General features: G+C 37.2%; 1 protein-coding gene across 1 annotated transcript in view; it reads left to right on the forward strand.

The window, feature by feature from the left end:
* The window catches only part of COLEC12 (collectin subfamily member 12), a 237,183-nt gene that overhangs the window by 8,396 nt on the left and 214,224 nt on the right, over positions 1-14,563 (forward strand). The gene's annotated exons all lie outside the window — the stretch shown is intronic.

The following is a 14,563-nucleotide window of genomic DNA, read 5'->3' on the forward strand; positions in this document are numbered from 1 at the left end:
TTCCAATCACCCAGGTCTCATTTGATTGAAACTGTTCTTTCCAAGATTACCAACAACAACTTTTATTTTATTTTATTTTAATTTCTTTTCTTTTATTTTTGCAGGGCAATGAGGGTTAAGTGACTTGCCCAGGGTCACACAGCTAGTAAGTGTCTGAGGTTGGATTTGAACTCAGGTCCTCCTGAATCCAGGGCCAGTGCTTTAACTACTGCACCACCTAGCCGCCCCTCCTACTTCAAATTCAATGTACTTTCCACTACTTTAGGTGGTTTGTCTTTATGTAAAAAAGGAATAATGGTCCATGTCATTGACTTAATTTATCCTGATTTTTTAAATGTTCTTTATGAAATCTTTATTGAAAAAAATATTGTTTTTTTTTCTTAACTCTGTGATAGGTCCAAAAAATTAAGGCTCTTTGAAATATCCAAGGTATAATTAACTCTCTAATATCTACATAAATGGAGAGAAGGGCTACAAAAAAATAAGTCATTTTATGTCAATCAGTCTGCAAGCAGTTATTCAGTGTCTATTGTGTGCTGGGATCTTTGTGGGGTGCTGGGAATACAAGACAATTTAAAATTTTCACATATTTAGCTTTAAGCTGCATTATGATTTTTTTGTTAAAACATATTGACCTTCCTGATTAAGTTTTTCCATAAATCATCAAAAAATTCTTTTGTGTACGTTGAGTAAAGACCAAACGAATGGTTGGGTTACAAAGAAAGAGTTGGGATTTCAAAATCTGCTATTAGTATTCCCCCAGGTCAAAGCTAAAGACAATAATAATAGCTAGTGTCTAGCAATATTGCCACTGCAGTTATTGAAATCTTTCTTTGTGTTTTAATCACTAACCCATGACTCAGGAATCCAGAATTCCATGAATATTTGATTTCCAGAATCATGGAATCCAATATTAAGCCCTGTAAAACAGTCTTAAATTAAAGTGTTAATGTAAAGCATTCTTTAACCAAACATAAAATCAATGCCATTTAAAGGAGTTATGGGAGTTCATAAATACTGCCAAAGAAAATGTTCTTCTACTGCCTTTTTAAGGTACATATTTGGCTTTCTAGTTCTGATGTTTAAACCTTGGTTGTCATACTTAAGATAACTAGTGCTTTTCAATGAAGAATATTCACATACTCCTTTTATAAGTAACATTAACAGCAGTCTCCTCAGTTCAGCAAACAGCTGTCTCCATTTCTATTTCCTCTATCCATGGAATAATGAGTAACAAAATAATTACATCATTATAAATTTGCAAAGAGCAAATGACATATTTTGTTGCTGTAATTCCAGAATTCTTTCAAATTGATTAAAACATGAAATGCTTTTTAAATTGATAGTCGGGTCCATCCCCCAATACTGAACTATACTTATAAATATTGTTAAGATTTTCTGATAATTATTCACAGTCCTTACTAAGGGATCTCTGATTCTTCTAAAGTAAGGTATATCATTCCTAAATTACATTCTCCAGTTCTGAACTTTGGGGATGTTTGTGAGTTATGATGCAGCATTCGTTGCCTAAGAGACAGCTGAAAACAACTGCCACACATTACAACATACATTCAGAACCACTGGACTAATTTAACACAGGGGAGGAACGACATTGCTCTTAAAACATGGTGTTCAGCTGCATATTTTTATGCTTTTGTATATAAACATGTTTGAAATGTTGTTTGGTAATAAAGAGTTTTAATATGTATCAGTAAGTGGTGTACTCCCCCACCCCTCTTTTTCCTCCTCTCCCCTGCCCCACCAAATTCTGAACTCATCATCTTTTGCTTTTCCAGGGCTTGTCTAAGATTTGTGTCCTGTTTGAGAACAAGAAAAAGCTCATACAGAGGCTGTTTCCTTACAGGTCTAAGGGGATGATGTTAGCTAAGGGGAAAACTAGAAAAAAGAGGAGAAAGCTTTTTCTTTCACTGTGAAGGGAAGTGGGGAATTAAGGGGGGGGTGAAGAACTGGAAATTGAAGGGATGCCCATCAATTGAGGAATGGCTGAACAAGTAGCGGTATATGGTTGTGATGGAATACTACTGTGTTGTAAGATATGAGTTCAATGATCTTAGAAAAACATGGAAAGACTTGCATGAAATAATGAAGAGTGAAATGAGCAGAACCAAGAGAACATTGTATACAGTAATAGCAATGTTGTTTTAAGAACGACTTTGAGCAAATAAGTAATTTTTACTATGACAAATACCCAAATTAACTATAAAGAACAGATAAAAAAAGATACTATCTGCATCCAGAGAAAGATCTGATAAATATACATCTACATCTACATATATATATATATAATTTTTTTATTTATATATTTGTGTCTAATGGTAGCCATCTCTGAGGCAGGGGAGGAGGGGAAAAGAAGAAAAAATGGAAATTTACACAAACTTTGCTGTGTATTTAAAAGGAATGGCAAGCTGTACATAGTGAATTTGTGGTTTCATGTGCAATCTTTTTTATTATACTGTTATGGAAAAGCTTGTTTTATTCCATAAATTTAAAAATAAACACATTTCAATTTTTAAAAAGAGGTGGGGGTGGTAGATTGAACTTTTATTTTGATAGGCAGGTTTTTACAAATGAGGAAACTGAGATCCAAAAGAAGCAAGTGACACTTGCTAAAAATTATGCACCCAAAAAGTGGCAAAACCAGGACTCAAACCCAGGCCCTCTACTCCCAGTGCTCCTCCCTCTCCACTGCACTGGGTAAAAACATTAATCTCTTTGTCACTAGAAATGACTCCCTTAGGCAGAATTCAGGTCTGGATCAAGCACAATCCATTTAATATGAGGTTTTGCTTACTGATGGCTGAATAAATGTGGATAGTTCACTGCTAGCCATCACCACTGAAAACAATTTGAGCATAAGCAGTGCTGACAGTTTTACCATGAAAAACTTAAATATTGTCAGCAGTAGAATTTCCAGACGTAAATCAGAACACATGGTGGGTGATCAGTAAGAAACAGAAATTGGTGATGATGAGGGACAGTAAAAATCTTTATAATGTTTACATATATGTGTGTATGCATGTTGCATGTACACATATATCCATATAATATCCATATATACATAATCTTTAGAAAGAATATTTAACCTCCATTCTTGTGAGCAGATTTTTTTCTTAACCACGCAAACCATGTAAAACTGGTGGGAGGTAACATTTAAGTCGAAGTAACTATATGATTTCCATTTAATTAAATGGAATGTGAACAGGCCAAACTAGTGTAGTACTACTTTGAAAATGTCATGTAGATTATTTAAAGGGAATGAAATTTGATGTTTGTAATTGCACAGCAACAGATGCCAACATAACTAGAAATTAATATTACAGAATTAAGCTGCCAGTGAGTTCATATGAGCATTCAACTAGTGTAGACACCTAAATGTGTCATGAAAATTAAGTCAGCATTCCTTTTTGGTTTTTTGAAACTGGTAGGGGGCATAAAAAACAAATCATCTGACTCAAACAAGTCTGTGTTACTGCATTATTAAAGGTGCCTTGGCTATTGCCCTGTGCCAGGGAGGTGATGTTTGGTCAAAGAGGTCAAACATTTGAAATTCTTAGTAAATCACCGGTTTACCTCCCTTGCAGCTTTGTAGAAGTTTCTTCACTTCTTTGGCCCTGGGTTTTTTTCTTTACAACATAGGAATCTTACAAAGACATTTTAAAAGGAAACAATCCATGTATGAAAACAAAATCTGCCTGTAAAATAGTAAGAGAGATTTTAAAAAGGATTATAATTATAAGCATTTCATAAAATACCATGACATTCAGAGATTCTAAGGTTGAATTTTATACTCTTTGGACAGATCACTATATCTAAGACAGAATTGAGGGCTGCATAAAGCCAGGATCAATTTAATCCTAAAAGTCCATTTTAACTTAAAAATCTCAGGTAATATGTCAAATACTTTAGGTGAAAAAGTTCATTTTTTTGGTCAGGTATACAATTACAGCTATGGGAGAACTGACCTTTCACTGGTATTTGGGACCTACTTTGTTCATTTTATTTGTCTTCAGCTGAGGGCATCTCTACTTCACCATCACCCTCAAAGAACTTGCTGTCTAGTACAAGAGATAAAAATTGTACACAAATAACTAATAACAAAGGGCAGATCATGAGAAGTGATATCATTAGAGAGATACAAGGTATTATAAGAATGTAGAGGAGAGAGAGAGTGTGTTCACTTTTTATGCGAATATATCAGTTCATGCTTCCTAGAGAAGGAATCAATTAATCGACAAGCAAATACAAAGCTTCTGAAGTGGGGTTTGCCTTGAAAGATGGATAAGATTTCAGGGAAGCTAGGTGGCACAGTGGATAAAGCACCTGCCCTGGATTCAGGAGGTCCTGAGTTCAAATGTGACCTCAAACACTTGACACTTACTAGCTGTGTAATCCTGGGCAAGTCACTTAACCCTCATTGCCCCACAAAAAAAAGGAAGAAGGAAGGAAGGAAGGAAGGAAGGAAGGAAGAAAGAAAGGAAGGAAGGAAGAAAGAAAGAAAAGATAAATTTTCAACCAGCAGAAATGCAAAGGGCAGCATTACACATCAAGGGGAGTGGCAAAGGCAGATAAAGAGTTGCACAAGCCTGGAAAGGGAAAGGAAGCTTCCTGAGGGTAGGAATTGTTTCCTTCTTTGCATTTGCATCCTCAATGCCTGGTACATAGTAGGTGCTTAATACATACTTGTTGATTGATTAGTTGAATGAATCAATCAATAGGAAAGAGTTTGGTTGGAACATAAGAATACAGGAGGGGAGGAATCTGAAAAGTGAAGTCAGAACTATATTGTGGAGGGTCCTGAATGTCAAACTGCAAAATCTGGACTTAATTCTGTAGTCAGTGAGGAATCAGTAAACTTTTATGTGCAAGGAAATGATGTGATAAAAAATAATAAAGTGTGAATTTTTTTCTATTTAAATATTCAAATCTGTAGTATTTTTACTCAATCATTTTGTATTCTTTATAAAATGCACTGCCATTTTACTTCTAAAGTTAGGTCCTTTTTTTTGCCATACTCTTTGCCTTAGTATAACTTTTTTTTGTTCTGGAATATTGATCATGTTTTTATTATAATTGTAACGATAATAATGTCGCTGTCATTATTTATCATGATTTCATTAGAACTAATAACAATAGCATTGTGATTACTTGTATTTCCTTCATCATAATTTTAATTTCTAATTGGATAAATAAAATCCTGATCCCTATCAAATAAAACAAGAATTGATAATTACCTAACGGACAGAGCAGCAAAAAACATTACCCTGATTTCCATGTATTTGACATCATAGAAAGCCAGCTTGGTGCAGTGGATAGAATGCTGGACTTGGAGTAAAGAAGACCTGAGTTCAAATCCTCCCTCTGATACTTATATTCTATGTAACAAAGGGCAAGTCCTGTAAGTTCTCAAAGTCTATTTCTTCATCTATAAAATAAGGGCAATAATGGTTATTGCACCTACTTCAAAGAGTTGTTTTTGGTCCTGAGTTGCCAATAATATATGTAAGCAATTTGAAAAATCTAAAGCACTATATGAATGACAGATATTACCAATTTCTCCAATTCTTCAAGTGAGTCGTAATTTCATGATTGTGGGCACTCCTCCCACTGCTGATTATATCTCCTCCAGATCTTAGATTGTTCTTAAGCTTTTATTGTGACTGCTTTTTATTTTTCAAACTGCATGACTTTAACAGGACAAAAGTGATTAAGTTAAGAAGAATCTAAGTTAAACCAGTAGTACTAAACCAAGTCCCCTAAAATGTGCCATTTGAATGTGGGAGGGAGGAACAAAAAGATTTAGCCCAGAATTCACTTGAATTGGGTTTCATAAGCCCAGTTTGGGCTCCTCATTTGCACTTAATTGGGGGACTATAGCTCTTGGCTTTCAGCACAGTTGTTTAGATAATCTAAAAATAAGGTTAAGTGATTTTAAAAGAAAGCACATTTATCAGTTTTCCACCATAGTATGTATCTCTAAACACATGGTATTTGTACTACAGAAATACATCACTTAGTTTAGATTCTTCTGGCTGGAGTCTTCTTCTATTGTGGAACTTTTGCAGATTTTTGAGGGAGGGATTCGGAAAGCTACAAAAATGATTAAATGGGAACCTCTCAAATCCTGAATGAAAATGTGATTCATCTTCCATTTATTTGCTGAATACTAAGTTGCCTGTCACAAGGGGCCTTTCAGGGAACACTGTTTCTTTCTTTATTCTTTAGTTTTCAGGTTGCAGAAATCAGAGGCAGTTGATTTAGTATGGATCATCATTCTGCCCAAACTAGCTTAATGGATAAAAAAAAATGCCAAAGATTTCTCTAAACTTTGTTTAACTATGAAGGAATAAACAAGACCTTCTATCTTACTTTATCTCTGTTTATCCCCAAAACAAGCATTGGAGCTTGTTACATTTATAATAATTCCCTGCTGTACCAGTAGTGTGTCATTTTAGGTCTTAATTTTGAATAAATCATTGTCTCTCCTGATTGCAAAACATGAAGTCCAGAAAGTTACTGAAAGTAACTCAAGTCCACCTCTTTACGATGCCATTGAGAAATCCATGAATAATTAAATCATCTACACAGTCCATCTACTGTTTGAGGGAAGAACCTGAGGCTGTGGAGGGAAAAGGCAGATACAGTTAACCCTTTAAAAATCATAAATGTCAGCTATTTAGGGATACCACATTAAATTCATTTCATATGTTTGCAGTATCCTTTACAGCAACCAGCTGGAAAGGCAGATGGAAAAGAGGAAAGCAACATAATAAGCTATATAAACTGAAAATAAGCTTTAGAAAGCTGTAGACCAAGGAGGAACATTCCCAAACCCAGACTTAATGCAGATCAAATACACTTTAAAGAATTACTTTTCTTCTTCATTTTTTTGTATCTATCAATCAATCAGCACTTATTAAGTACCTACTGTGTGCCAGGAGCTGTGCCAAACATTGTTAATAAAGAGACAAACATGAGATCATTCTTATTGTCGAGGAGTTGGCATGCTATGGATGTTATGGGACTCCATAAAGGTAGCAAAGGAAAACAAACCTTCATTATCAAACACTTTACACGCAGCACCTGGTGATAGGATCTTTATAATGTTTGGGCAGAAGCATACTTTCCTTGGTTCATCTTTGTTGTAAGTAGGTGTCTGAATTCTGGGTTAGTGCTAGTGGGTTAATCATAGGGCATGAATCCTTATGAAGGAGGAAATTGAGTTCAACTGAAGAGTGAGCCAAATGCTAGAATATTGCATTACTGAAGTCCCACTATTCATTCTTTTTTTTTTTTTTTTTTTTTGCTGGGCAATGGGGATTGTGACTTGCCCAGGTTCACACAGCTAGTAAGTGTCAAGTGTCTGAGGCCAGATTTGAACTCAGGTCCTCCTGACTCCAGGGCTGGTGCTCTATCCACTGTGCCACCTAGCTTCCCTGTCACTATTCATTCTTGATTGAACTATGAACTAAACAAAAGTTATTGGTCCCTTCCCTCTAAGAACCTAGTGCCAGGTCATACTGAAACCAAGCCTATATAATTAAACAAACAAACAACTTTTGAAATAGAACAAAGATGTAACAGCAACACAATCTCTAAACCAAGCCTCAGCCAAGCATAGATTCATGAAGTCCCTGCTTGAAGACTGTGGCAGCAGACAGCCCTGGCATCACTGCTACTGCTCGTGGGCTGGCTGCTCTCTCTGTGGCTCTGGATTGGCAGTGAAGCTCTCACCTAGAATTCTTCCTTGTTGTCATAACAGCTATGCACTTTCAGACCAGCCATAGAATCAGGGTTAAGAAGGACCTTAGAGAGAGCTTCTGCTCAATTTCTGATTCCATGAAGGAAGCATAGTATGGACACCTGGGGTCGGGGAAAGGGGAAAGAAAGAAAAAAAAAAGAAAAAAAGAAAGTGATATTATATTATATATTATTTTATATTTTATTACATATTTAAGAGGAATCACAAGTTGTACATAATGGTTTTGCAGTTTCATTGCAATCATATTTTTAATTCTATTACATTATGGTTTTTTTGTTTCTGTTTTGCGGGGCAATAGGGGTTAAGTGACTTGCCCAGGGTCACATAACCAGTAAGTGTCAAGTGTCTGAGGCAGAATTGGAACTCAGGAACTCCTGAATCCAGGGCTGGTGCTTTATTCACTGTGCCACCTAGCTGCCCCTATTAAATTATGTTTTATTTCACAGATTAAAACATAATAAACGTAGGGGAAGCTAAGTGGCACAGTGGATAGAGCATCAGCCGTGGATTCAGGAGGACCTGAGTTCAAATCCGGCCTCAGACACTTGACACTTACTAGCTGTGTGGCCCTCGGAAAGTCACTTAACCTCAATTGCCTCACCAAAAAAAAAAAAAAAGAAAAAATATAATAAATGCAATAAAAATAATAAAGAGGTAGCATGGCTCTTAGAATCAGAGACCCTGTGTTCAAATCCTGCCTTTATAACTGATAAGTTCAGTAGGTCACTTAACCCTCTATGAACTTTAGTATCTTCCCCTTTAGAATGAGGTAGTTTGACCAGATGGCCTCAAAGGACCAGTCTTAATAAATCTATGGTCCTATGTAATTACTCATATTTTCATAAACTATTTTTCTCATAATAACCTTGTGAGATAGGTATTTTTTTGTTGTTTTTGTTGAGTTGTTTCAGTAGGGTCCAACTCTTCATGACCCCTTTTGGAGTTTTCTTGGCAAAGATACTGAAGTGGTTTGTCATTTCCTTTTCCAGCTTATTTGACAGGTGAGGAAACAGGCAAACAGGGTTAAGTGACTTACACAGGGTCACACATCTAGTAAGTGTCTGAGGCTAGATTTGAACTCACTGCTACATGTATAATATTTTCCTGATTCTTCTTGCTTTCCATTTAAGTCTTCCCATGTTTTTCTGAACTAATTGTATTTCTCAAATATTATGGTGCAGAATATGCCATGTACCACAACTTGATTAGTCATTCTCCAGTTAATGAGCACTTACTTTATTGCCAATTACTAATTTAATTTCTAATAATTAGAAAGTACAATGGGCTGCTTATGAGATAGTAAGTTCCCTTTTGCTGAAGGTGTTCAACCAGAGGCTAAATGACCACTGGCCAGGGATATTGTAAAGAGGTTCACAGAAGATAGGGGATAGAATGAATGACCTCCATGGACCCTTCTATTCAAGCTCTAGGAATCTAGGCACCTATGAGGCATCATTTATTTTCCTCTGGCAGAACTAAGAGGATGGCAGTTTTTCTTTCCTCAACATTTACTATGATGTTATAATTTCCAGTATAATAAACATTTAGAGATATAGCTAAGCAAAAGCTCTTTGTTGGATCCTCAATAATTTTAAGAGTGTTAAGACCAAACCATTTGAACCCCAATATATGAAAGGATCTTTAATCTCAGTGGCACTAGTTCTCCAGTTTCCTAAGGAGATCATAAGACCAACCTCATCTTCTGTAATTTTTGTCCATGTTTTCCCTTAAGTTCCCTTAAGTTCTCCATAGGAGATTTGCTTAATGTTTTGGGCCCTTCCTTTTATTGTTTTACTATCTTCAGGAGAACCAATGTACCACTTGGACTATCTTGCTTTGCACCAATTAGTTTTTTAAAAGTAACGCGGGCTGCTTGGGAAGCACTGAGCTCCCCCTCATTAAAAGCGTTCAAGGAGGGGGCGGCTAGGTGACGCAGTGGATAGAGCACCGGCCCTGTAGTCAGGAGTACCTGAGTTCAAATCCGGCCTCAGACACTTAACACTTACTAGCTGTGTGACCCTAGACAAGTCACTTAACCCCAATTGCCTCACTAAAAAACAAACAAACAAACAAACAAACAAAAGCATTCAAGGAGAGGCCAAATGACTGTTGGCAAGGGCCGTTACAAAAAGAGGTTCATGGAACATAGGGGAATTGTCTCTGATAAGAGACTGTTGTCTCTCATTCACGTCATATGATATTGGAGTTTCTAATGTCATGTATGTGACTTCTCATAGGCAGATCTTCCTCAATGATAATTGACGCTCCACATATACGCACAATAAATCAAGTCAGTAGGCATCTATTAAGCACCTACTATGCGCCTGACACTGTGCTAAGCCCTGGCAATACAAAGAATGGCAAAAACAGTCCCTGTGCTCTAAGGGCTCATTCACAGTCTAATGGAAAGACAACATGCAAACAATTATGTACAAAGAAGATATGTGCACCCTAAATTGGAAACAACGCATGGAGGGAGTGAGGAGGCACTACCATTGAGGAATACAAGAAGTCTTTCTGTGGCTCTTTTAACTTTTTGTGATTATATTTTTTTCTAAGATCATGGTATTCCATTATTTGCATCCATCTAGCATCATGGGGAAGTCACTGTTAAAGAGATAGGCTCCCATGACAGCAAGACACTGTTTTGGGATCACTAACAACAATGAACCAAAAAAAGGATCAAAGAGCATAAGATATATGTCTGATAATATAGCAGATAACCTGCATTTAAATATTTGAAACTAAGGAAAAGGGAAGGGGGCTTGGATAGAAGTGCCAGAGATGTTCCTGAGTTTCACAGATTGCCTCCAAAAAAATCATTGCCCAATTTGAAACTTTTTTTTTTCTGGAATCTAGAAGACTGAATTCCACATAGTAAAACAAGCTCTACTTGAACTTGCATAACTATGTAAAAGCAAGACTCAAAGAATAAATCAGCAGTAGAATTCTGTTCAACATACCATATCACATAATCTTGAGCCAGCTTGGCACCTTGCCAGTTACCAAGGAGAGCTGGAGGGGGAAAAAAATCACATTTCAAAACAGGCCAACAAAATACAGCAAACCCCATAGGTATTAAAACTCTAAAATACATCTAACAAAGCCAAAAACCATGTTCTCCTTGAAATGTCTAAAATACTTTTATTGTTTTTTAATTTGTTAAGGTCACCTCTTCTCTGCAGACAAGTTGCTGTCAAAGACAGGAATCAAGTTAGGGCAACTTCAGTCCCTGGGTCTTAAATCTCAACCAAATCCTTATTTGTTTAGGAATCTGGTACTTGGTTTGACTTTGATTGTGTCAAAGACAGTACTGGAAGAGTGGCAGGCTCCTCAGGAGACCTGTCTAAGTAGAGTATCAAGTTAGATGCTACTCTCTTAGGGAAAAGATTAAGTTTGGGTTTGAGAAGCCAGAAGGATGATGTCAAAAGGGTTCTGGCACACTCTCCTGTTGTGCCAGGACATCCACAAAGATGGTTAGGGATGCACTTAGCTAGTTTTCATGTCTTGAGAAAAATGTTAGTAGACACTGTAAGGTTGTGTGTGCTGAGTCAAACATCATCAAACTCATTTGAACCTTGGAAAAGCCATTGTATTCCTACTATAGATGAGAACCTTTTTAAATGAAAGAATTCTTTTTTTGTTTGTTTTTGGGGGGGCAATGAGGGTTAAGTGACTTGCCCAGGGTCACATGGGTAGTAAGTGTCAAGTGTCTGAGGCCACATTTGAACTCAGGTACTCCTGACTCCAGGGCCATTGCTTTATCTACTGCACCATCTAGCTGCCCCAAAAGAATTCATTTTTAACCACTTATCTTACACTTGTACAGTGCTAGACTGACTCACCATTAGACATAGTCTTGTTGAATTACTCCATATTCCCCAACTCCATTCTCTGTTCCTCTGAGCCCTTATTCAGATGATCTGTTTGTAAAGGGAATTGCCAGGAAACCAGTTTACATAGCATTTTGGTGTAAGCACCTGGGGAAGGCAGCAGACACAGGAACCAGGCATTCACACCCCTTTGAATATGCTGCAACTGGCATGAGTGTAAGCAACTTGGTCGTCTGTCCCATCAACAGACAAGGTTTTTCATTTAATGGTAGAGCAACCTGAGCCTGTCATCAGTTCAACTGACAGGAACTATTAACCAAAATGGATAGGAAGGTTACCATTCTCTTTGTCAGCAAACTTTCCTCATAGAACAGAAAGCTGTAGATCTTTGTGGCAGAAATACCAATTTACTCACATACTCAGGGTATCCTCACAGACAGCCGGTAGCCTTTACTTCCTCACAATGAGTAGGATTGGCAAAATATAAGACTACAGAAAACACAGATGAAAGGTGCTACAGACTTCAGACTCATTCTTAAGATTTATTTTCTCACAAAATTGAGCACCCCAAGTATACAGTCTCATCCATCTGGATATTTCAGACAAGTGTTGGACCTTTGGGAGAAAGGAATTGTAATTTTCTTGATTGCTTGGTCAGTCAATAAACATTATTAATTTCCTACTATCAGCTAGGGATTGAGCTAAGGTCTGGATCATTGAAGATGGTACATTTTTTTTTTGCATCAGTTATCCAAATAATTTATTTTCATAGACTCATCCTAAGATCACAAAGGAACCCAGTAGAAATAAGGAACAATTCAGTGGTTGATGGTGACTGAGTATATTTGTGAGGTAAATCAAAATCAGATGTAATAATGGTGAGGAATAATCATTTTTCTTAGACTCCCCAGAGACCTTGATATGGCATAATAAGGCTTAATTTTCCTCATTAAATGTCTTCTGCTGTAGTTTTTCAAAGCAGCAGTCTGCCCTGGTAAATACTGACTGTACAACCACACCTAATTTAAACTTTAAAATGGGAATTCTTAGAGTACAGCCCTAGTGGAATAGGGAGGCAACACTCCACTGGAATGCTAAGCATTTGTATTTATCTGGATCTAGGAGGAGGATTTTAGGATATTTAGAAGATAGCCTGGCCTACATAACTTTTAACACTTGGTTGTTTCCAAATTTGTCTTAGACTTTTTTCTTGTCAAGTGACCACACAACGAGGGAATTACCTGTGCTTCTCTTGTTTGTAGTATCCTTTCACTGGGTAAGCAGAGCAGTATAAGAAACAAAACACTGCACATGAAGTCACCTGACCTCCTACCATCGTGCACTCACATAGAATGGAGCCATCGCACTCCACATCTCTATTCTGTCTGCTGCTATGTTGTCACCTTTCCAGTCAGTCCTTCACACAGCCAAAATTAATCTTCCAAATGGCACGGGTCTGCTGGTCATATCACTGCTTTGCTCAAAAACATCCGGTGGCTCCCTATGATATTAAAGATAAAATATAATTCCTTAACCTGGACTTAAGGCCCTTTCAAATCTGGCTCCAACCTGCCTTTCCAACTTTATTTCACATTGCCCTCCTCCACTCACTCAACATTCCAAGTAGATAGGATGGCTGGTTGTTCTGGAGTCTTGTCCCGCTCCTTCCTGCCTCTGTGCTTTGATAAAGGTAATCCTTTATGCCTCAAGTAGATTCCTTCCTTATCTCTGTCTTTTGAAATATTTCTTTTCCTTCAAAGCTCAGCTATCATGTCACTTCCTCCATAAAGATTTCTATAATTCCCTAGATCAGTGGTGTCGAATTCAAATGGAACGGGGTGGGGGGGGGGTGTTGGGATTTTTTTGCAGGGCAATGAGGGTTAAGTGACTTGCCCAGGGTCACACAGCTAGTAAGTGTCATGTGTCTGAGGCTGGATTTGAACTCAGGTCCTCCTGAATCCAAGGCCAGTGTTCTATCCACTGCGCCACCTAGCTGCCCCCTCCCAATTATATTTTAATCTGATTCAGGCCACCCTGGGGAGTCTTGTGGGGCACTTTTGCTTTTAGTCTGCAAGCCAGGTGTTTGCTACTTCTACCCTAGATGAAGTTGATTTTTTTTTCCTCCTCATATTTTCCTGGTAGCCTGCGTCTCTCCTTTGCCCTTGGTATTATAATTGGATACATGTAGTATCCCTACCTATGTAGTAGATTATAAGGTCAGTCCTTAAGGGCAAGACTGTTTCATTTAAAATTTATTAAATCTCCAGAACTTAAAACACTGTACCATGATCACAATCAGTAAATATTTGCTGGTTGAATTGCCTGTTGAAATCCACAAGACTTTCCCTGATCCCTGCTAGTAAAGGGGACCCCTCCCTCTCTCCTTCTCCAAGCCTCTCCTGACACTCTTAGATTTCTTTTCTATACTGAGCACATTCTAATTTGTATTAGAATTATTTGTTTACATGTCTCATTCACCTAATAGAATGTAAGCTTATATTCCCTTTTCATCCTTGTGTGGTACAATGCATTGTACATGGTTGGAATTTGATAAATATTTATTGAAGTGATTGAAAAGTTCGGCTCTGCCATTTACTAACTGCATAATTGTGAGGCACAACCTCTGAGCCTCTTTCCTCATCTCTAAAATGGGAATAATATTACTACTTACTTCTCAGGGTTGTTGTGAAGAAAGCTTTGAATATGTCAGAGAAAGTATTGGAAAAGTGGCAGGCTACTTAGGAAACTGATCTAATATATATATACATATATGTATGTATATATATATATATATATCTGGGTCTATCTATTATATAGCTATCTAGCTATCATCTATCTCTCTATCTCTTTCATATATTATATAAATGTAAGCTATTAGTATTATTTCTACATATTAATAATTAGATTTGAAGCTCCCCATACTAGGGAGAACATTAAGAAAGCTGTCATC

Source organism: Dromiciops gliroides, chromosome 1 (genome assembly GCF_019393635.1).
Source record: "Dromiciops gliroides isolate mDroGli1 chromosome 1, mDroGli1.pri, whole genome shotgun sequence".
NCBI classification, from domain to species: Eukaryota; Metazoa; Chordata; class Mammalia; order Microbiotheria; family Microbiotheriidae; genus Dromiciops; species Dromiciops gliroides.